Consider the following 20,981-nt stretch of genomic DNA (forward strand, 5'->3'; position numbering starts at 1 on the left):
AGCTATATGGAGAGAGCCAATAAGATAGAAGTCACTTCTTTTCTACCTAATCTTGTAAATGTCATTCCATCATTTTTGCCATGTTCTTTCTATCTATTAGGAGCAAGTTACTAGGTCTAATCCATGGACATGAATATCAGGTGCCAGAGATCACTGGTGACACTTTCAGAAGCTGCCTACTGCATTATTAAATAACATTAAACTGTTGAAATAAACTTGGGGCTCCAAAAGCCTTTCATGCATATCCTGAAACAGCCTACTATGTTTTATTTGCCGTCTTTATCATGAAGAAAGTAAATGGTCTTTGAAAATCTGATTCAATAAACATTCATTGAATGCCAACTATGTATCTGGTATAGCATAATGCTAGAGGAACAAAGATAAATGACACATCTTCCAGCCTTGAGTTGGGGAAGAGAAGTAAAAGCAAATAATTACAATATTAATATCATAAGTGATAAAACAAAGGCCTGTACAGAGTGCTCTGGTTACAGGGAGAATAGGAAAGAAACATTCTGTTCTAGGTTACATTCAGAAAGTAAAAAGGGTGGGAGGAGGTGGAGAGAAAAATGAAAAGACAACATATAGATTAAGACTATGTAGAAGTTAATCTTCCTGATTAGCAAAATGCACAAGTAATAACATATTATTGTACTTTTAACTTGCTAGACTTTAAACAATTTTATGTGTATAGGGTATCTGACAGATTTTGTTTTTTGTTTTTTTTGTTTTTCTGGCCGCACGTGCAGCATGTGGGATCCTAGTTCCTCGACCAGGGATCGAACCCGTGCCCCCTGCAGTGGAAGCGTGGGGTATCTGACAGCTTTTTAAGTTGTATACCTGCGTCCATTCTGTTGAAATACATCTGATGGAGGGCAGTGCATCATTTAATCATTCAGATTAGAAGACAATACTATAAAGCTATTAAACCTGAAAGAGAATTGACTGAGTGAACCTGACATTAGGGAATATATGAATTTCAAAAAAAAAAAATGTGCTTCACCATCAGATGCCAAGCAATAGTTTGCAGAAATAATAGAACTGCAACATACACTTGTAGATTTCATTTGAGACTTAAGATGCCACATTTACTCTCAGCAAAAAGGGAATTTGAGATTGTGAAAAGAAATGGCACCGCCAGTTTTCAACATGTAAGAACATGTCTAATATTGCAGGTGTACAGGGCTTCCCTGGTGGTTCAGTGGTTAAGAATCCACCTGCCAATGCAAGGGACACGGGTTCGAGCCCTAGTCTGGGAAGATCCCACATGCCGTGGAGCAACTAAGCCCGTGCACCACAACTACTGAGCCTGCGCTCTAGAGCCCGTGAGCCACAAGTACTGAAGCCCATGCGCCTCGAGCCCATGCTCCGCAACAAGAGAAGCCACCACAATGAGAGGCCTGCGCACCGCAACAAGAGAAGCCACCGCTCGCCTCGACTGGAGAAAGCCCACGCACAGCAACAAAGACCCAACACAGCCAAACATAAATAAAATAAAATAAATTGCAGGTGTACAAAAGCAAGGCGTTTTATGACACGTTATGCATATAACTAATACATCACATAACCTAGAACAATTAAACCAATTATGGCTAATGTTTGGAAAACTTGTTTCATAAATAACAGAATTGGGGCAAAGCATATTCTGTACTGTATCACCAACTCCAAACTCATCTAGAGCACTTATAGAACACACTGCTCAGCCAGGACACAGTCCACACAAGCATGTTCTTAACAACAGAACCACGTCACTACTCTTTGCCCGTTGCACATAGTTTTTAGCCAGAAGTTTGGTTATCATCTGCTTTTGTCTACTTCCTAGAATTCTTTAGCTCCTTTGTATGTTATAGAATGAAATATATCAATTGAGAAATTTCTCTTTCGATAACCAGCAAAGTAAAGGACATATTGAGAAGTTCTCCTGATTTAAGATCTTACCTTTGACATAGCTCAGCCTGTAAAGATGTTGAGGACTGAGACCTGAATTCAATCTTAATTCTTCACTAACTGACTTTGCAGCCTTGCGATGTCACTTAACCCTTCTGTGGCTCAATTTTCTCATCTCATTATGGTGCTGAAAGGATAAAAGGAGAGTGTATTGGGAAAGGCTTTAGAAATTTATAAGTAGTAAAAAGAAAAAGAACTGGTGCCAAATTTGACTTATCATCTAAATAAATATCATAACAGTCTCTAGTTCAAGAGAAAGTGCTTGATATTCAAGATAACTGATGCGGGACTTCCTTGGTGGCGCAGTGGTTAAGAATCCGCCTGCCAGTGCAGGGGACATGGGTTCGAGCCCTGGTCCAGGAAGATCCCACTTGCCACGGAGTAACCAAGTCCGCACACCACAACTACTGAGCCTGCGCTCTAGAGCCCACGAGCCACAACTACTGAGCCCGCGTGCCACAACTACTGAAGGCTGCGTGCCTAGAGCCCATGCTCCACAACAAGAAAAGCCACTGCAATGAGAAGCCGGAGAACCACAACGAAGAGTAGCCCCCGCTCAACTAGAGAAAGCCCGCACGCAGCAACGAAGACCCAACGCAGCCAAAAACAAATTAATTAATTTTTAAAAAAGGTAACTGATGCATTTATAGAAGAGTAAGACATCCCGAATTCATACCAATTTAAGACAATGGTATGTCTTTTTCATCGTAACCATAGTTATAGTCTTTCTTCTTTTATAGCACTTTAAAAAGGTTAAGTATTCTCTTGGAGTGTGTTAACTTTTCAGATTTTTAAAATTTATTTATTTATTTGTTTATTTATTTTTGGCTGTGTTGGGTCTTCGTTTCTGCGCGAGGGCTTTCTCTAGTTGCGGCAAACGGGGGCCACTCTTCATCGTGGTGCGCGGGCCTCTCACCATCGCGGCCTCTCTTGCTGCGGAGCACAGGCTCCAGACGCGCAGGCTCAGTAGTTGTGGCTCACGGGCCCAGTTGCTCCGCGGCATGTGGGATCTTCCCAGACGAGAGCTCGAACCCGTGTCCCCTGCATTGGCAGGCGGATTCTCAACCACTGCACCACCAGGGAAGCCCCAACTTTTCAGATTTTAACATTTCAGAAAGGTGGCAGGAAAAACTTACTATCATTAATGGGGAACAGAAAGATATTACCCATCGATAGTAATTTTTTAAATTATTGTAGTTGCTATTTTCTTTCTCTTAAACTTAATTTTTGGCCAAGGGATTCCTAGTAAAAGCATATCTTACTGATCTGCATTTCAATTTTCCATTCATTTGTTCATTAATTTATCCATTGAATAAGTACTGACTGAGCTCCTACCAGGTACCAGGCAATGTTCCAGGTGCTGGGGTTTCAAGTAGTGGTGAACAGAACAGTCTGTGCCCTCAGTGAGTTAACAGGGGGATGAGAATAAACAAATATTAAAAGTGAGCCTACAGGGACTTCCCTGGTGGTACAGTGGTTAAGACTCCATGCTCCCAAAGCAGGGGGTCTGGGTTTGATCCCTGGTCGGGGAACTAGATCCCACATGCCTGCTGCAACTAAGAGCTCTCATGCCCCAACTAAAGATCCCGCATGCAGCAACAAAGATCCCACGTGCTGCAACTAAGACCCAGAACAGCCAGATAAATAAAAATTTTTAAAGTGAACCTATAGTATGTCTGACAGTGATAAGTACTAAGGAGAAAAATAAAGCAGAGTAAAAGGGAGGCAAGGAGGGAGATGTTACACATTTAGATAGTGATCAAGGAGAACTCTCCAAAAGATGACATTTATAGAGATCAGAGTGAAACAAGGGTATAAGCCTTGGAGATTTCTGGGTTAGATTATTCTAGGCATGGGGGAGAGTAAGTGCAAAGGCCCTGAGGCAATTCTAGTGCTTAGTGTGCTCAAGGAATAAGGAGGAGGCCGTTGCAGGTGGAAGACAGAGTAGCTTTAGAAGGTCCAAGAAATGACAAAGGTCTTATATGTTGTTTTAAGGGTTTTGACTTTTACTGAGTTAAGAGTTTGATAAATTGTTTTAAGTGACTTAATCTGGCATTGGTTTTAAGAGGATTGCTCAGGCTGCTGGGTTGTGAATAGACCATAGGAGGAAATCACAGAAGTAGAGGTCAAGTTGGAGGCTATTGCAAAATTCTGGGAAACAGCTGATAATGACTTAAACCGGTGGCTGTCATAAGGAGGGTGAAAAGTAAACAGATTCTGGATATGTTCTGAAGATGGACTAGGCAGGATTTTGCTGATGCATGGAGATAGGATGTGAAAGAAAGAGGAGTTAAACATAACTCTAAGGTGTTTGTCTTGAGAACACCACAGAGGGAGCAGGTCTGGGGAAAAATCAAGAGTTCACTTTTTATTATTCTCAGTTTGAGATGCCTTTTAGACAGACACCCAAGAGGAGGAGTCACTAATAGGCTGTTAAGTATATAAGTCTGGAATTCAGGGGAAAGGTTTCGGCTGGAGAAATACATTTGGGAGTCAGCAGATTGTAGGTGGAATCCAAAGCCATAAAAGGGGGATGATAATACACCTAGGAAGTAATATAGATAGAGGGAAGTGAGGACACAGATGCCTTTCATTGCCCAGTTGCTCCCAGATAGAGTACTAAAGACTATGAAAGGAAGTGGAGAAGAAAAGACCAGAGAATCCAGAAACAGTTCAAATTGTTCACTCATTCAGCAGATATTTATGAGCATCCGCTATTTGTCGGAGGTTCTGCTAGCCATTGGGAAAACAACATGGTAGACAGGCATGGGCAGTGCCTTCCAGTAGCTCACATCCATCAGGATGAACACTCAAGGACAGGAATAGAGATAAACCTGGTTACATGTTGACCAGCAACAAGGAAGAGTAGCAGCAAAGTAACAATGGAAGCATGGAACAAACCCCAAGGTCTGAGGAGGAAAGGAAACTGCCCTTTAATCTCTATCTCTCTCCAGCAAAGACAAGCCAGGCCAATGGGAGCCCCTGGCAACAAGATAACGGAAAACACAAATTAGAAAAGAAGAAAAAAGTAAGATCACGGGGAGGAAAAACAAAAGGCAAAGACTGAATAGTGTTACCCTTAGCATAAACTAGCTTATACTTGGTTTATATTTTAATCAACATTCAAATGTCCAGAGGCAAACATAGGCTTGTATTTTATCTCAAAAGAGAGGTTTCATTGGGTTGTGCAAATACCTCCTAAGCACACGTAGTATTTCACCTTTAAATCAAACAACAGTCATTAGAACAGCATTCTAATGAAACTTTCAGTCATATTTTTTAATTCAACTTCAGATGCTACAACAATAGAACAAATCTCCCAATATTTCTCAATACTGAAGCAACCTTCTGATACACTTGGAAGTGTATGGTTGGAGGAGATCTGGGATCACAGAAGGGAAAATGCTGCCAGGATTTAAAAATAAAGAAAGAAAAGCAGGAGGAGGAAGAGGAGAAGGGATAAAATAGTTAACTATTACGTGAAGATAATTCAACAATCACTTCTCAGGGGACTACCACGGATGCTATAGGGCAGGGGTCCCCAACCCCCGGGCCACAGACTGGTACCGGTCTGTGGCCTGTTAGGAACTGGGCCACACAGAAGGAGGTTAGTGGTGGGTGAGTGAGAGAAGCTTCATCTGTATTTACAGCCGCTCCCCATCGCTCGCATTACTGCCTGAGCTCCACCTCCTGTCAGATCAGCCAGCAGTGGCGTTAGATTGTCATAGGAGTGCAAATCCTACTGTGAACTGCACATGTGAGGGATCTAGGTTGTGCGCTCCTTATGAGAATCTAATGCCTGATGATCTGGGGTGGAGCTGAGGCGGTGATGCCAGCACTGGGGAGCGGCTGCAAATACAGATCATCATTAGCAGAGAGGTTTGACTGCACAGAGACCATAATAAATCAACTGCTTGCAGACTCATAGCAAAACCCTATCAGTGAGTGGCAATTGAAAACCAGCTCAGGGCTCCCACTGATTCTGCATCATGGTGAGTTGTATAATTATTTCATTATATATTACAATGTAATAATAATAGAAATAAAGTGCACAATAGATGTAACGTGCTTGAATCATCCCAAAACCATCCCCACCCCACCCCCTACCCCGGTCTGTGGAAAAACTGTCTTCCATGAAACCGGTCCCTGGTGCCAAAAAGGTTGGGGACCGCTGCTATAGGGAAGCAAGCAAGAGTTACAGGGCTTTGTACTGCACCTACTTGGGTTCATTTTTGACAGGCTGGTTATAAGGATTGGGATGGCTCCAGCACAGGGTCTAGAACCCAACTGGCCAGGAATTTGATTCTGACACTCAGTAACACACTTTCCTTGAACCTTGGCATGGAGTCCTAGGCATTCTTTTGATCTATTTTGGAAAAAATACCCACAGTTAAGTTGAAGAGTCATTTCTTGCAACTTTATCCATGAATGCGATGGTGTTGCCATCTGGAGTAACTCATACTGAAGTCATGGTAGTCAGTTTACACTGCAGGGTTAAGATGAGTTTTCCAGGGGGCAGAAATTTCTCCCTAAATTATACATGTATTGGGAACCCTAAGTCTCTGGATGGGTAAAGAATGAGAACATGACCTTACTAACTTAGGTTTGAGAGGAGTCAATAGTCCTGGGACATAACTATCTGACAGAGGGTTGGAGTTCTGGAGCAGAAAATGGAAGCACTAGTGTGATGATGGTGAGGGGGAGTAAGAGCTCACACACTTATTCAAAGCATATTTATTAAGCTCTTAGTATATACCAGGGGCTGTAGTAAGATCTGGTGATAAATAATGAGCAAAATTCAACATGGTTCCCCCTCCAATGGAGTTTACAATCTAACACAGGGCTCTTTAAAGTGGAGGTACAAGCACCCCATGGTTTTGAACAAGATGGGACAGTCAGGAAACTACAATGCAGAGTGAAAAATGCTCTAATGGAAACCAAGATACACAGACAATAACTAAGGCCTATCTGTCAAGGGCATATGAAAAGGCATCCTTTGGGGCTAGGAATAAAATAATAGAAATTTGTGTTTACTTTTCTCTTAAAATACAAAAAAATTATTTAATATTTAATGTATGACTTGACAGTTATATAAGTCCATAATTAAAAATAAATACAGATATTTTGGTAGTATGGCCGAAAACATTTTATTGATAGGTGAACACAACAAAAACAATTGTGTGTGGTGTAAAACTGGAGATTTTTGGAATATCAAGTTAAATTTGAAACTTTTAAAACCTGGAAAGATAGAACTTGTTAGGGTGATGAAGAGCTGAACCAGCTCTGGCCTTGAACTGCAGGCAGAAGAGTGAAGAATAAAGGAGATACATTTGCCCAACTCTTCTATGCCTCTGGCATATGCTTTTCACATGCCCCTTGACAGAAAGTTCTTCATTAATCTGCTTATCTTGGTTTCCATCGTAGCGTTTACCATTCTGCATGGTAGTTGTTTCCTGACTGTATCATTTCACAGGGGGAGGGGATCCTTGCAGTTTTTTATTTCTAACACCTAGCATAGTATCTGTCAAACTGAAGTCAGTGTTTGTGGAGTTGAATGGCAATCGACTGTTAAAAATCTTGTTATTTGTTTATGTTTACATTATCTCATTTGTATATAGTTTGCACACCTGTATTCTTAAGGCAATGGGCAATGGCCAAGGGCCTGGAACGGCTGGCACATGATAAACATTGTAAATACCTAAAAGAATAAACTTGGGCTTCCCTGGTGGCCCAGTGGTTAAGAACCCGCCTGCCAATGCAGGGGACACGGGTTCGAGCCCTGGTCCGGGAAGATCCCACATGCCACACAGCAACTAAGCCCGTGTGCCACAACTACTGAGCCTGCGCTCTAGAGCCCGCGAGCCACAACTACTGAAGCCCGCGTGCCTAGAGCCTGTGCTCCGCAACAAGAGAAGCCACCACAATGAGAAGCCCACACACCGCAAAGAAGAGTAGCCCCTGCTCACCGCAACTAGAGAAAGCCCGTGCACAGCAACCGACCCAATGCAACCAAAAATAAATAATAAAATAAAATAAAAGAATAAACTTGCCTACATTAAACAGTTGACTATATTGGGTCCATGGACATGGGGTAATAGAAATACAGCCAGAGGGCACTGGGAGAAAGGCTTAATTACTGGGGCTTGATATGGGGAAAGCATAGGATACTAGGATGATGAAGGCCTTAAGTTATCCAAATATCAATGAAAAACAGCAAGGATCTTCCACTTGTGCCCTGAGCACAAAGCACTTTGTCTTATGTGCTTAAACCTGTCTAGCTGAAAAGATGTCACTTACTCCACCACATTTTCTCCTTCTACAAAAAGTCTTGAGAAGAAAGGGAGTTGGTAGTGATCACTAAGGGAAAATCAGAATCCCTAAGAAAAATCACGGTAAATCTACCCACCGGGAGTTAAGCTATAGCATCAGTTTTGAGCGCTTTTTTGTTGTTGCCTTATCTTGTTCGCTCCGGTGATCTCCGCAGGCATTTAACCCTTTCATCCAAAAGCAAGAGGAACTGGCTCCCTTCCAGAACCCGCGAGGAGACGGCACCAGAGTGGGCTTCTGCTGTCCAAACGCGGACACAACCTCACCACGCCCGGCACTAAGAGAATCAGAGTTCAGGGCATCGGGAACTTCACTGGTGCTATTGCGCAGGCTCTGCGTTCCACGCAGGCTTATTAGGAAGAAAGGGGATAAAATTGCCCAGAGACACGTGAACCGGAGGGGACCAACCCAGACCACGGTTCCCCACTGCGTCGGATTCTGGAATTTACAATCACGAAAGTTCTATTGTCTCGCGATTGGCTCCGGGGCCGCATGACATCATAGCGCTTGATTCGGCCTCCCGGCGGCGATTGGCTGGCCGCGCCATTGTGACGTCACGGTCAGCCCACGTTCAGATTGTAGATACCCGGCGCCTTCCTCTTCCCATCCCGGCGGCTGCTGCTGGCCCGTCACTCCCTCCCGCCTCTTCCTGGCTCGGCTGGCCCCGGGCGCTGCCGTCGCCGCCGCCTCGCCGCTTCTCGGAGCCGCAGCCACCCTCGGCCTAAGGGGTAAGCGGGCGGCTCCAGGAAACTTCGCCCGGCCGCCGCTCGGCCATGACACCCGCGCCGGCGCGCGGCCGGGACCGAGGGTTGCGACCCACCATTGGGTCCTGAGCCCGGTGCGCACGAGCGACTGCCGGCGCGGCCCGCGCTGCGCCCGCGTGGCGGAGGAGTTCGGCAGCTCCGGGGGCGCCGGCCCGCTCCCGGGCGCGATGGCGGGCGGGGGGAGAGCTGTGCGGACGTCTTGGGAGTTTCCGCGCGATGCTGTCTCACCTGTTCGGCGGTGGAAGCCGCCGGCGGGCAGTGTGCAAGCTGATGGGCGCGGCGGGAACGCACCCGGCGCTCCGACGGGAAGCAGGGCGGGTGGGCTGTTGCGCTCGGATCTGACCGTCCGGGCGGGATGAACGCGCGGCCGGAGGTCCGGGGAAGAGCCCCGAGAGCGATCGCGCTTCCTCAGGGGAGAACAAAACCCGAGGGAGCTGGGAGAGCTGCCACGGGGTCGCGACGCGGGTCGGTGCGCGGCGCCTCCGGTCTTTCCTTTTCTCTCTTACCCTCCCTCCTGTGCCCCTCGGAGTGGGAGCCCGCTAGCCTGGGAACGCTTCGGTTTTTATTAAAACCAGATAACTGTAGCCCGCGGATCCTCGGGGAGGCCGGCGGGGGAGGGGACTGGAGAGCCACCTGGGCGACCCTAGCGGGAGTCCGAGCGCGGGGGTGGCTGGGGAAGCCCTGGGGTCGCGTCTGCTGCGAGTGGCAAAGAAAAGGCTCTTTTACAGTTTACACGCAATAAGACTCGGCCCCCACCCCACCCCCGCGTCCGCACGCCCGCCTCGGTGTGGAGGGAGTCGTGCCTGGAGCAAGGCTTGTTCTTTTAAACTGTGTCGTGCAACCGTTCCGTGCCCTTGCACTTTTAGGTTGATGGTTTCGCCTGCTCACGATTGTAGTTCAGCTCAGCTCCTGGCTTCTTGATTGCAAATTGGATAATGCATTTGGCCCACTTTGGGATGAGGGGTGAGGAGTCCCGTATGGAAGAATCCAGTGCATGACTTGTGAGCTGGGCTGCGGAACCTAGGCATGCGGCGGGAGAATAGTGGGGAGCGAGCAGCCTTAATTCTTTAATAGCGGGCCCCGTGGCAGCAAGTGCTTTCTTTATAGGGTAGTACGGAAGAGCTAACGTTGCTTGTTAGGTTTTGTAACTTGTTCGCCTAACCACTCCATAGATAACCTGTTGGTGTGCACTTGTTTTGCTTGCACCACCTCTCAGCCAACAGCGTTCGGTGCATAGTCTCAGACAGGGACACAGCCGGTTTGGCTGTGGACGAACACTTTAACTTTCCATCTGCGGTTAGGGGACAAGCGGATCACTTTTTTAGTTCGTTCGGAAGCTGCCTGGGATTCTCCAAGGAAAGCTCCGTACTTGAAAGAGAAATGTCACTCATGTCCCTTTTAGATTCTTACCCCAGATTATAACTTCTCATTGCCAGGAATTTTTTCTGTACAGTTCCTCTTTTTTGTATTTCTTTTCTGTTTCTAACTGAAGACAAAAGGGAGAGTGTTATTGATGGTTACAGATGGTTAATTTTACAGAATACAGAACAGAACTGGGCTGAAAAGTGAAAGTAGAAAGTGTATTAAGATTTGATGGCCAGATTTTTTTCAAGAAAAGTACATCATAACTTCAGACACTGTCCTCACCCTCTTGACTCAATTTCCTCGTCTGTCCACAGGTTTCACGTTGCAGAATTGTTAGGGATTCCAAGAGATGACACAGTTGAAAGTGCCCAGCATGGGGCTTGTCAAATAGTGGTTTGATAAGTGTTTCTTCTTCACCTATTTTTCTTCTTGGGGAAGGGGAAGTGAGGTTTAGGGGATGTGGCCAAGGATAAAGCTGGAGAATCTCAAGTAACTGGGAAAATATTTAAAACTAGGTTTTCACAGACAGTAATTCCATTATTCCTGCAAAGTCACTTTTGAAAATGAGGTGAGTTATCTCCTTCCCTGGGATCGACTGAGCTTCCTTTTTCTTTTTTGTGCGGGAGGGGTGTCAGAATTCTTAATTTTTGGATGTTTGCAAGAATCTTTTTTCCACTGCCTCCTCTTTTCCTCTTAGCATAACTGTTGATTGCCCTCCTGTTTGTAGGAGTGAGTATCGGTACTTGGGTGTCTTATTTCCAACTTGAATTATACAAATCAAGGCAAAACTGTTTACCTTCCTTTAGGGTGACTTTGATGCCTAAGTAGATAGTAGAGAGTGTGAGTGATGGTTTTACTTCTTTCTTACTCGGGGCCACATCCTTCCCCTAAGAAAATTTGTAATTATGTTTAATACCTTCTTTGTGCCTACCAACTCTTCTGTTACTGATGGGATAATCTTTCCGTTAGTTACCCAAAATAGGTCTGTCTTTGCATGCATTCAGTTTCAGGTATTACAGATGTGAGCACCTTCCTATTAATAGTTGCTTTCCGTACGTAATTCTTACAGCCTCCCTGTGAGAAGTGCTATCCCCTACCTCTTTTATGAAGAATTGAGAACTAAGGCCTAGAGATGCCAAGTGACTTGTGCAAATCACATAGCTCTGTCTCCTGTAACATACCTGCTCCTTCCTCTGTCCTTGCTGCTGGGAGGATTTGGTCAGTGGGCTCTGCCCTTTATTTAACTCTGTTACTCTGTAACTTAAAAATCTAACCTCATGATTAAAGGTCCATCTTCGAGCCATCCAAGATTAACAATTTGCCATTTTCAAATCTGTGTCAAGTCTATTCCTTCCTTTTAGCCCACATTTGATTTACTCTCTTTATTAATTTATTGACTTGTCAGTTACTGAGTGTGTACTGTGTGTGTGTGTGTGTCTTGGGGGAAGAGGTTGTATACAAAGCTGAACGACAGTTTCTGACTCCAAAGGGCTTCCTGAATGAGTTTACACTTTAATCCTTTTATACCCATACTTAATCTGTACCTTGGACTAGAAGGGTATCAGAAGCAGATTTCCAGGGGGCTTGTCTCACTGTTTCTGGGAAAGCTTTGTGGCAGAACTCACCATGTTAGATGTATCAGTGCCTAGCACTGATAGGCCTGTTTTTCGTGCAAGAGACAGAAAGCCCAATGCAGATGGGCTTAAATGACCATCTGACCCGAAAAGTCCCATAGGCAGAACTTTTGCTCTGTTTCTCTGAAGTCTCCTCAGATGTTGGTTATGTCCATAGGCTGATTTTGCAAGATGACTGCCAGCTAGTCTGGACCCCTTGTTACCATATTCTCAAGTGGGAACTTCCCTTCCCACCACCTTCCAAAGAGGGTCCTTGGCCTTGAGGTGATTGATTTTGGCCATGGTTACTTGAAGTAATAACTAGAACAATGAAATCTGATAACCTGGGGCCCATCCCAAACTGAGGAAGTGGATTTAAATCTCATCTCACCTACCTGGCCGCTAACTACACTTTCAGGAAGGGCCTCTGTGGACATGGGGGTGTGTCGGCTATAAAGGCCTCCAAGGATGTCAGGCCCCATCAAAGAGATGATTGGATTAAATGAAAGAGAACTGAATCAATATTTGAATTTCACTTCACCTGTCATAGAGGAATCTTATGGGCGCACAGAGGTCAGAGGATGGGCATTCTAGGAGAGGGAGTTTGGAGAGCAAACAAGTGAATCATTGGGCATTAAAGCAAGTAGCCCAGTTGCCTGAAGCTAATAGGGCAGAAGTAGAAAGAAAGGTTAGAAAGGCAAGTTGTTGATAATAATAAAGGCTAACATTCATTAAACTCATTACGTATCAAACTCTGCATTGAGCCCTTTTATGTGGATTTATCTCAAGTACTATTAATTGGTACTGTGAGCTTTCCCACTTTACAGATGAGGAAATGGAGACTCAGAAGTTTTAGACTTGCCCAAGATCACAAAGCATTCCAGCCTGGGTGGTCTTGACCCACTAGCCTGCTGTCTTTCCTGAGACGTTGGGTAACAGGACCGCTGAAGCTTTTGAACCAGAAGGAGTGCGTTGTGAATCCTGTGTTCCAAGAGTATGAGTGTGGTCTGAGTGCGTGGCGGGGATTGGCGAGGACGGACACCGGGGCTGTGTGGGGGTGGGCTGGGAGGCTGTTGGAGGCCAGGGCAGTGGTGAGGCCTCACCTGGAGCCACAGCCATGAGCACAGACTGGAGCGAGCTAATCACATGAGGATGTTTCTAGGACAGGATCTACGCAACTTGGAGACCAGCTGGATTGAGGGCCAGCAAGAGGAAGGGCGCTCTCAGGCCTGGGAGTTAGAAGAAATGCGGTGTCGTGGGGGAAGAGGGAGGAGGCTTTGTCCTCAGGTGGAAACATCTAAGGGCCCACGTTCCATCCGGACAGGCCCTTTCTCCCCCTCTCGGGTCCCCGGTCCTCTTTGCAGCCGGTGTTTGTCCGCCACTTTACAGGTGTGTGTTTCCACCACATTTCATCCATTTTCAGGCAGTTTTTCACATTTTAACATATCTGGGTAGAGATGCAGCTTACAGTCAGTGGCATGGTAAAATCACACAAGCCCTCTTTCGCATTTTAATATTACTGAAATCAGGATGCTTCCCAGCTTTTAATGAAGTATTGTTGGTGAGAAAAGCAAAGTCTCAGTATTGCTGAAGCTCATGGAGCCAGTTGCTGGCAGAGCCAGGAGTGAGAACCAAGGCCTCTGGGCTCCTCTCACCCACTGAGTTACCTCAGCTCATGTAAGAGATATTAAAATAAACATTGCCTCCTAATACAGGATTATGGTAAAGCACACGCATATTTCTTTGTTATTAAAACGGAAGTAATCTGAGAGGTTTAGAAGGCACAGTGGTTCAGGTAGAGTGCCTCATCCTTGTATAGAGCCCGGCTGCCCTGGTTCCCTATCCTAAACTTGCCATCGGCCTTAAGAAAATCAACCCTGGGCATTGGTCCCTTTCTTTAAAAATAAACAATTACACCAAGGTGATTTTCAAGTCTGTCTCAGAACGAAAATTTTTTATTTTCACTTTTGCCGAGAGCAAATCCTTTGTTTCTGTTTGACTAGGGATAGAGAATGAAAGTTGAAATCATTTAGGTCTCAGTAAGGTAGATGTCAGAATCAGTGATGGAAATTAACAGTTTTCTCCTTAAGAGGTTAAACGTAACCACTGGAGATGTTCCGGCCTAGCAAAGTGAGTTGTTCAGGAAGGTAGACTGGCCTCATTTTGAGTTTTTGTCATAGAATACCTCCTCCCATCCGATCCCGATTTCAACCCATAAATGTTATCATTACCAAGCTCTTTGATTCCCACTGGCACGTTTCCTCTATGGGACACTTTTATTTGACTTGAATGCATTTGCTTTTAGAATTGTGTGGCCCCTGGATTGAAAATATTCATACTTGGTGAGTTTTTAGGAATACTGAATCCGTATCCTTCCTATTTAAGCACAGTTGTGTGCAATGTCTCAGTATTCCTTGTATCTTAAGTTAGACTTTGGCACCTTTTGTTTGATGTATGTTTTCTTGCTGACTGGGATTTAGGAAATAATTTTTCACTTAAGATTTTTAGTGCTGGGACTCTCATGCTTCCTGCAGTTAGAATAACCATTTTCTTGAAACACCTGCAGTTTCGAACGACAATCCTGACACTAGGTTCACGCCCTCCTGCTAGCACACGCCCTCTGCCCTTTTCTTTCCCCGTTGTCAACAGTTTTACTGTGTCAGAGCTAATCTCTGATAAGTGCATACTAAACAGACCTAATTAAAGCCACACTGGAGAATTGGCCACTCTGGTCCTTATTTTATCTGAGTTGTTCTGAACCCCAGAGTACCTGTTCCTTCTGTCTTGGGATAGCACACACTCCTACAGAGTAATTGTTGTGAATTTCTCCTTCCCCAAAGAATAGTTTCTTATGACACCGAACTCAATAATTATTCATTTGCTTCCCTGGGAAGTTTGGCCGTGCGCTGTACGTCCCTTGAGGGTAGCGTTTAGGGTACCTCTGCTTCAGGTTTTGGCAGAAGAAATACATTACCTTAATATCTACAGGAGTTGTTGACACCTCTGTCTGCCCTGTTTGTGAGCTGATATGTACCTCTGTGAAAATTTGAGTTTACTTCTTACAGAACTTCTGAATGTTTAGCTCTTCTGTGGATCTGAGGTGCGTTTATTAAGAGTATCTACTGTGCTTTTTTTAAAGTTAGCAAAGCTATAGGAAGGGGATTGGAGAAGAGGCCTTTCAGGTTAGCAGCTGCACAGGAAAGGGATCCAGCTCTGCCCCACAAGGCTGGGCAGGCTCCGGCAGGCCAGTCACTCCACCTCTGAGACTTCGGTGTAGAACTTGCAGGTGATAATACCTGTGCCTCCTTTGGAGGGTGTCCAGACTATCGGTATTGTACATAAACGTTAAGTAGGGGACTGACTTAATTTGATGAGCGTCGTTAAAAAATAATCCCTCTATTAGAGGATAGGATGTTCACTGAAGCATTGTTTACTCAGCTGACTCAATCTTCTGTTATCATGCTCTTCAGAAGAATAAATGACACTGCAGTTGGGCAATGTTTTCAACTTATGAAGGGAATGAGGCTGTTTTGTGGGTGCTAAATACACTACATGCCAGGTGCTTTTCTAAGGTGCTCTACATCTGTCAATTCATTTTGGCCTCACCAAATCCCCCCATGAGGTAGGTACCCCAGTTTTACAGATGAGAAACTAAGGCACAGAAAGGTTAAGTGACTTGTTCAAGGACCCCCATCTAGCAGGTGACAGAGGCCGGGTTCAAACCCAGACTGGTTGAGGGCATCCAGCGTCGGTTTCCTTGTCTGACCCCAGCGCCGCCGCCTGGGTTTGATCTACAAGGTGTATAAGACCTGAGGGGTGTGGGTTGGGAGGGAAGGGCACCCACATCCCCCAGGGAGCCTCCATCTGCGGATTGTCTGGTCTCCCTTGAGTAGGGGTGTACATCCTGTGTGTTTTGAGAACATCTGGGTCATTCTGACACAGGCCTGGTTAAAGGCTGCTTGTTCGGGCTGTTCAGAATAACACCTTCCCCAGCCCTTCAGTTCTCTTGGGATTCTTACTCTTTTAGGACTTCCTCATTTTCTTTCTGGGTGTGGGTCACTAGGTCTGACAACATTATGATGGCTGTTAAGTACCATAATTCCTAAAATACGAGGATCACAAAATTCACAGAACAGTTTATATATTAACATGGAATGTAACCAGGTGATAAAATAACTGTTGGCTTTAGACACTCTGTAGAGGAGATGATAGATTGATTGCTGGGTTGTGTTTGCTTTTAAAAATGCCACATCGTACCAGGCTTTTTTCTTTTGGAAACACATTTTAACTCTGCCTGTTCCTCCCATTCCCACCGCCCCCCCACCACACACACCTGAACAACAGTTATAAAATATGGAGGTTTAGATTGAGTTTTTAAAAAGAAATGTGTTTTCGTGTCACACCCTTATTTATGTTACACAGGTTTGAATTAATATCTAAGACATTTTCTCTCGAGGGGGGTGCATAACTTATCTTTGTTAATTATGTTTCTCCACCCTCTTTTAATTTCAACCAAAGCTGTAACGCTGCCTTTGTATATTTCGTATGAATTAGCTTGGAGAACATGACAATTTATTTTGAATATTCAAGTAATCACGTCATTTAATCAAGTGATCACATCAGGCTGCAGTCAGATTTAGAATTATAAGTAGCTGCCCATAGCACAAAATGTTGCTTAAAAGCCTCTTAAATGTTTGTCTCCCAGCTATTTGCAAGTGCATTCTGATTTGTGTGTTAGAAATGGCGTTGAAGTAGAGCTCGGCCTGTTTAAGCTGGGTCTTTAAGGGACCGGTTAGAGGCTTGCAGAGGATCTCATATCTAGATCTGTGCGGCCTTCCATTGTCTGCAAGTCTGTTTCAGCCAAGAAGGCAGTTGTCCTGTGAAACAGGTCGGAACTTCTCCAAATACCCCCTTAAAGACAGTGTTTCAGGACTTCGTGAACCCAGGAGAATGCTGTATGTACTGGGCTTGTTATGACAGATCCTTTCTGTTTTCTTTGCAAGGCGCGGTAGGTTTGGAAGAGGCTCAGCGACCCAGAGGAAGGCGGCTGCGAGTGCGGAGTGAGGTGGATGCTCTACGTTGAGCCCTGGTACAGAGCTCCACGCTTGAGTTCACCGTCTTTCAGGAAATGGGACTGGCATATTTTAAAGTGCTTCCCGAAATTCAAGATGTACGTGAATAGTTGCCAAGGACTGTTGGAAAACCCATCTCAGTGGGTGATTTAACCCATGGATTCAAGTATTCAGCCACCCACCCGACCCATTGTCCATCTCAGACATTTCTTTTTTTTTTTTTTCCTAAATTTTATTTAAGAATTCATATAAAATACTCCGGATAACTGAGTTTCAGTCCTCATCTTCCTCCTCTTGTTCATCTTGATTAATCTAGAAGTAACGTTAACTCATAGCTTTCTTTGCTCTTAGCAACTACGCATAACCGATCATGTAGATAATTATTCTTCAAATGTTTTTTGGTGAGATATTTCAAATACTTTTTGGAAAAAGGCACCTCGGAAGTTACAGTGATTTTGCTTTTGCTTCTTTCGGTTGTTATAACACCTCCTCTGAGGTTCTCAGCTTTTCCATGCACTTTCATTCTTTCCTGAAGGAACTGCTCAAAATTGTCAGCATCCATGATTCCATCTTCTACAGGACGGGTACAGTCAGGAGTAAACTTCTGGACCTGCTTTTTTTTACCCCCCTTCGCCACAAGCTTTTTCCACACTTGCACTTTATTTATTTATTTATTTTTAAATTTATTTATTTATTTATTTATCTTTGGCTGCGTTGGGTCTTCGTTGCTGCACGCGGGCTTTCTCTAGTTGTGGCGAGCGGGGGCCACTCTCTGTTGCGGTGGCTTCTCTTGTTGCGGAGCACAGGCTCTAGGCGCGCGGGCTTACGTAGTTGCGGCATGTGGGTTCAGTAGTTGTGGTGCACGGGCTTAGTTGCTCCGCGGCATGTGGGACCTCCCGGACCAGAGCTCGAACCCGTGTCCCCTGCACTGGCAGGCGGATTCTTAACCACTGCGCCACCAGGGAAACCCCAAAGCTTACACTTTGAAAAGCCTTTCAGAATCTGAAAAGACCTTTCCAAGAACACATCCTACCTCCCTTCATGTCTCAAAGAACTTCACCTAAAACTTGTATTAATTGGGTCAATTTTTCAAACATTTAGCTTTCGACAAAAGTCACTCTTTTTTTTTTTCTTTCCCTAACATGTCTTCCTAGTAACAACGAAAAGGGCTGCTTTAAAATCTAGCCCCAGAAATATACAATCAGCAGGTAAAAGACCTGCCAGCAATGGGCTCTATACCTCCCACCATGGTTTTAAACCAAAAGCGTACAAACGCCTAGAAGCCTTAAAAGCCCACCCAGGCAGAAAGATGCAGGTGAGCCGAAAATGTTAACAAGGGCATCCCAACAAAGGAGGAGGGTAGGAAAACTTTCTCCCAGTGACCCGGGAGGAGAACGATCTGCAGCCAGAGTGACATGAGGGCGCCGCACGGCCCAGGCCCAGCCTGGGTGAGAGCGAATGGAACTGGGCCCTCCCCCGACACCCAAAATGGTCTGTAGAGCTGCACCCTGAAGATCTAACTTCCTCCACAGTGGCTAAAGGGTCCTCTAACCCGGACCTCCCTCTGAAAACAGGCCGACCAGGTCCAACTTCCATGGACCTTCCCACTGGTCCCCGGGGGTGGCGGGTCCCCACTTTGCCCGCCCTCCGCCCAGGTAACCAGGCCCAGGCCTTGGCTGCCTCACGCCGGCCGGGCTCCAAGGGCCGCTGACCAACCCAGGCTGCAGTCGCTGCCCCCCGCTGGCCGCAGGCAGGGCCCCGAGCGCCAGCCACAGCCTCCGAGAGTCCCGGGTCTCCCCCTCATGTGGGAGCCCCGGCGGCCGCCCCAGCCCAGCCCCGGCAGGATGCTGCAGAGCGCCATGTGCTGCAAGCTGCCAGCCATGCAGGGGCCGGGCGGGCGAGGCCCTCGTGCCTCCCCCAGAGCCGTGCTCCCCCCTCACGCGGAGTCATACTCCCCACCCCAGACTTTTATTTCTAATCCACTGCTTTCTTTTGAGCTCCAGGTTCAGAACTTCTCATCAGCTGATTCACCTGGTTGCCCTCCAAACCTGTCTCCTGTTGGCCAGCATGGCCAGGAGCACCGCCATCACCTGTTTGCCCAGGCCGGCAGGCTGGCGGCACTGCCTGGGTCCTTCTCCTGTCAGCTGCGTCCTTCCCCCGCTCCCTCCAGCCGTCAGTCACCAGGTGTCCATTCGGGCTCTGCTCTGTCCGCTGCCCCCCAGCCTTCACAGCCCGCCAACCCTTCCTGGGTGCCTGGTTTCCCCCTGCTCCTTCCTGCCTCCCTGTGTTCTGCTCCCAGCTGTGCTGCCACAGAGGTCTTCTGACAGGTTAATGGGGTCATGCGCTCCACCCTAAAACCTTCGTTTACTCCCTGTTAGGGCCATCCTTGATCCAGCGTCGTTTCCTGCCTGCGCTTTTCACTCTGCACACACCACAGACTCACATCTCCCCAGATGTGCCTTGTAGGCTGTACTTGGATGCTTCCTCAATTGCTCCCCACCGACAGAAACACAAAAGTAAAGCAAACTAAATAACAGAAAAGTCCTGTTCTTTGTAAGTCAAACTCATACAGCCTAGAACCTTTGATGCTTTTGACTCAATTAGATGTTCCCACCCCTTCCGGCTTGTGTAACCTTAGTTATACGTAACTAACTAACCTCTGTGTGCCTCAGTCTCCTCATTCGTCAAGTGAGGATGACTAGTGCTTTCCTTCTCTCTCTGCTCAGTGTCTGGCGTGCTCCCTGCGTATCCTTGGTACCTGTGTACTGTCTGGCATGTAGTAGGTATCTGGCAATGATTTGCACGAATGTCTCTAAATATGTACCTTTCAAGTATGATCAGTTCTGTAATCTGTGCTTATGGCTGTGTGAAGGTGAGTATGCCTCAATAGCCAGAGAAGCCTGAGACTTTGTAACACTGCACAGGTGAGGGGCCCACCTGGGGAAGCGGGCTCTGGGGCACTGGTTTCCCTGTTTAGGGTTGCTGTTCCCCCAACCAGGCTGAGGGAGTAGAGCAAATTGCTAGACATCCCACCTGCCCAGGAGCAGAGGATGTTCTTTTAATGTCTGTGTTAAAGGACCTTGCTTATTTGCGTATTACCTTGTAGAGCTTTCAGGTGGAATAAGCCAGTGATAGAATACACTGGTGACGCTGTGCCCGAGGAGGGAAGAGAATGAACTCTGGTGTCTAGGCTTCTGAACTATTCCCTGACCAAATAATGGTAGACACTGACACTTTTTTTTTCTTTTAATTGGAGTATAGTTGCTTTACGCTGCTGTGTCAGTTTCTGCTGTACAGCAAAGTGAATCAGCCACATGTATACATATATCCCCTCTTTTTTGGAGTTCCTTTCCATTTAGGTCACCACAGAGCAAGTAGAGTTCCCTGTGCTATACAAGAGGTCCGCATTAGTTATCTATTTTACACATAGTAGTGTAGACACTCTTTTTTTAACTTTATTTTGGTTGGCCGCAGCAGTGAGCCAAGGTTAAGGTAGCCCATGTAGCTTGGACTGAGCCTGTCTGCATCAGTAGCCACGTGGTCATCAATTCATTGACCATCTACACTTACTCACCGTTGAGGAGTTCTGTGTGCTGCCCTCTGCTCGGGTGCATGGATCCCGCAGAGACACATGACAATACACCTACTGACAAATAGATTATAATCCAGTAGAAGAGGTGAGGTATGTACTTGATGCAACAGATAATTATTGGTGCTGTGGATATGACTGTGTGTGTTGCAGTTAAATTTGAATGCAGGTGACAGAGATTACAAAATAACAATGGTTCCAATAATGGCATCTCAAAACAAGGTATTGTATTTCCCATAAAGGGCTGGAGAAAGAGGTACAGGTATGACCCAACTGTAGGCTCCTAGCTCACTGTGTGTAAGGC

General features: G+C 45.9%; 1 protein-coding gene, 1 long non-coding RNA gene and 1 pseudogene across 5 annotated transcripts in view; 1 reads left to right on the forward strand and 2 right to left on the reverse strand.

Moving 5' to 3' along the window:
• LOC309637330 overlaps positions 1-8,494 on the reverse strand; it is a 109,873-nt gene extending 101,379 nt beyond the window's left edge. Inside the window, exons 1-2 of the long non-coding RNA XR_014250477.1 lie at positions 8,354-8,494; positions 1,939-2,074 (exon numbers count right to left, since the gene is read on the reverse strand). This is a non-coding gene — a long non-coding RNA (uncharacterized lncRNA). The remainder of the gene's footprint in view (positions 1-1,938; positions 2,075-8,353) is intronic.
• Positions 8,495-8,835: 341 nt separating this feature from the next.
• The window catches only part of ELOVL5 (ELOVL fatty acid elongase 5), a 70,216-nt gene continuing 58,070 nt past the window's right edge, over positions 8,836-20,981 (forward strand). The window contains exon 1 of one of the 3 annotated variants that reach the window (XM_082411703.1): positions 8,836-9,002. The gene's annotated coding sequence lies outside the window, so the exon portion shown is untranslated. Of the gene's footprint in view, positions 9,003-19,347; positions 19,642-20,981 lie in introns of those variants that run through there. The other 2 variants (XM_082411701.1, XM_082411702.1) reach the window with 2 other exon arrangements.
• Positions 17,088-19,175, reverse strand: LOC309638172 (large ribosomal subunit protein eL22 pseudogene; annotated as a pseudogene). The gene is made up of 2 exons: positions 19,137-19,175; positions 17,088-17,749 (listed from the first exon to the last, which is right to left on the reverse strand). The product of its transcript is annotated as a large ribosomal subunit protein eL22 pseudogene (transcript).

This window comes from Balaenoptera physalus (assembly GCF_965194825.1).
Source record: "Balaenoptera physalus genome assembly, chromosome: 11".
In the NCBI taxonomy this organism is placed as follows: domain Eukaryota; kingdom Metazoa; phylum Chordata; class Mammalia; order Artiodactyla; family Balaenopteridae; genus Balaenoptera; species Balaenoptera physalus.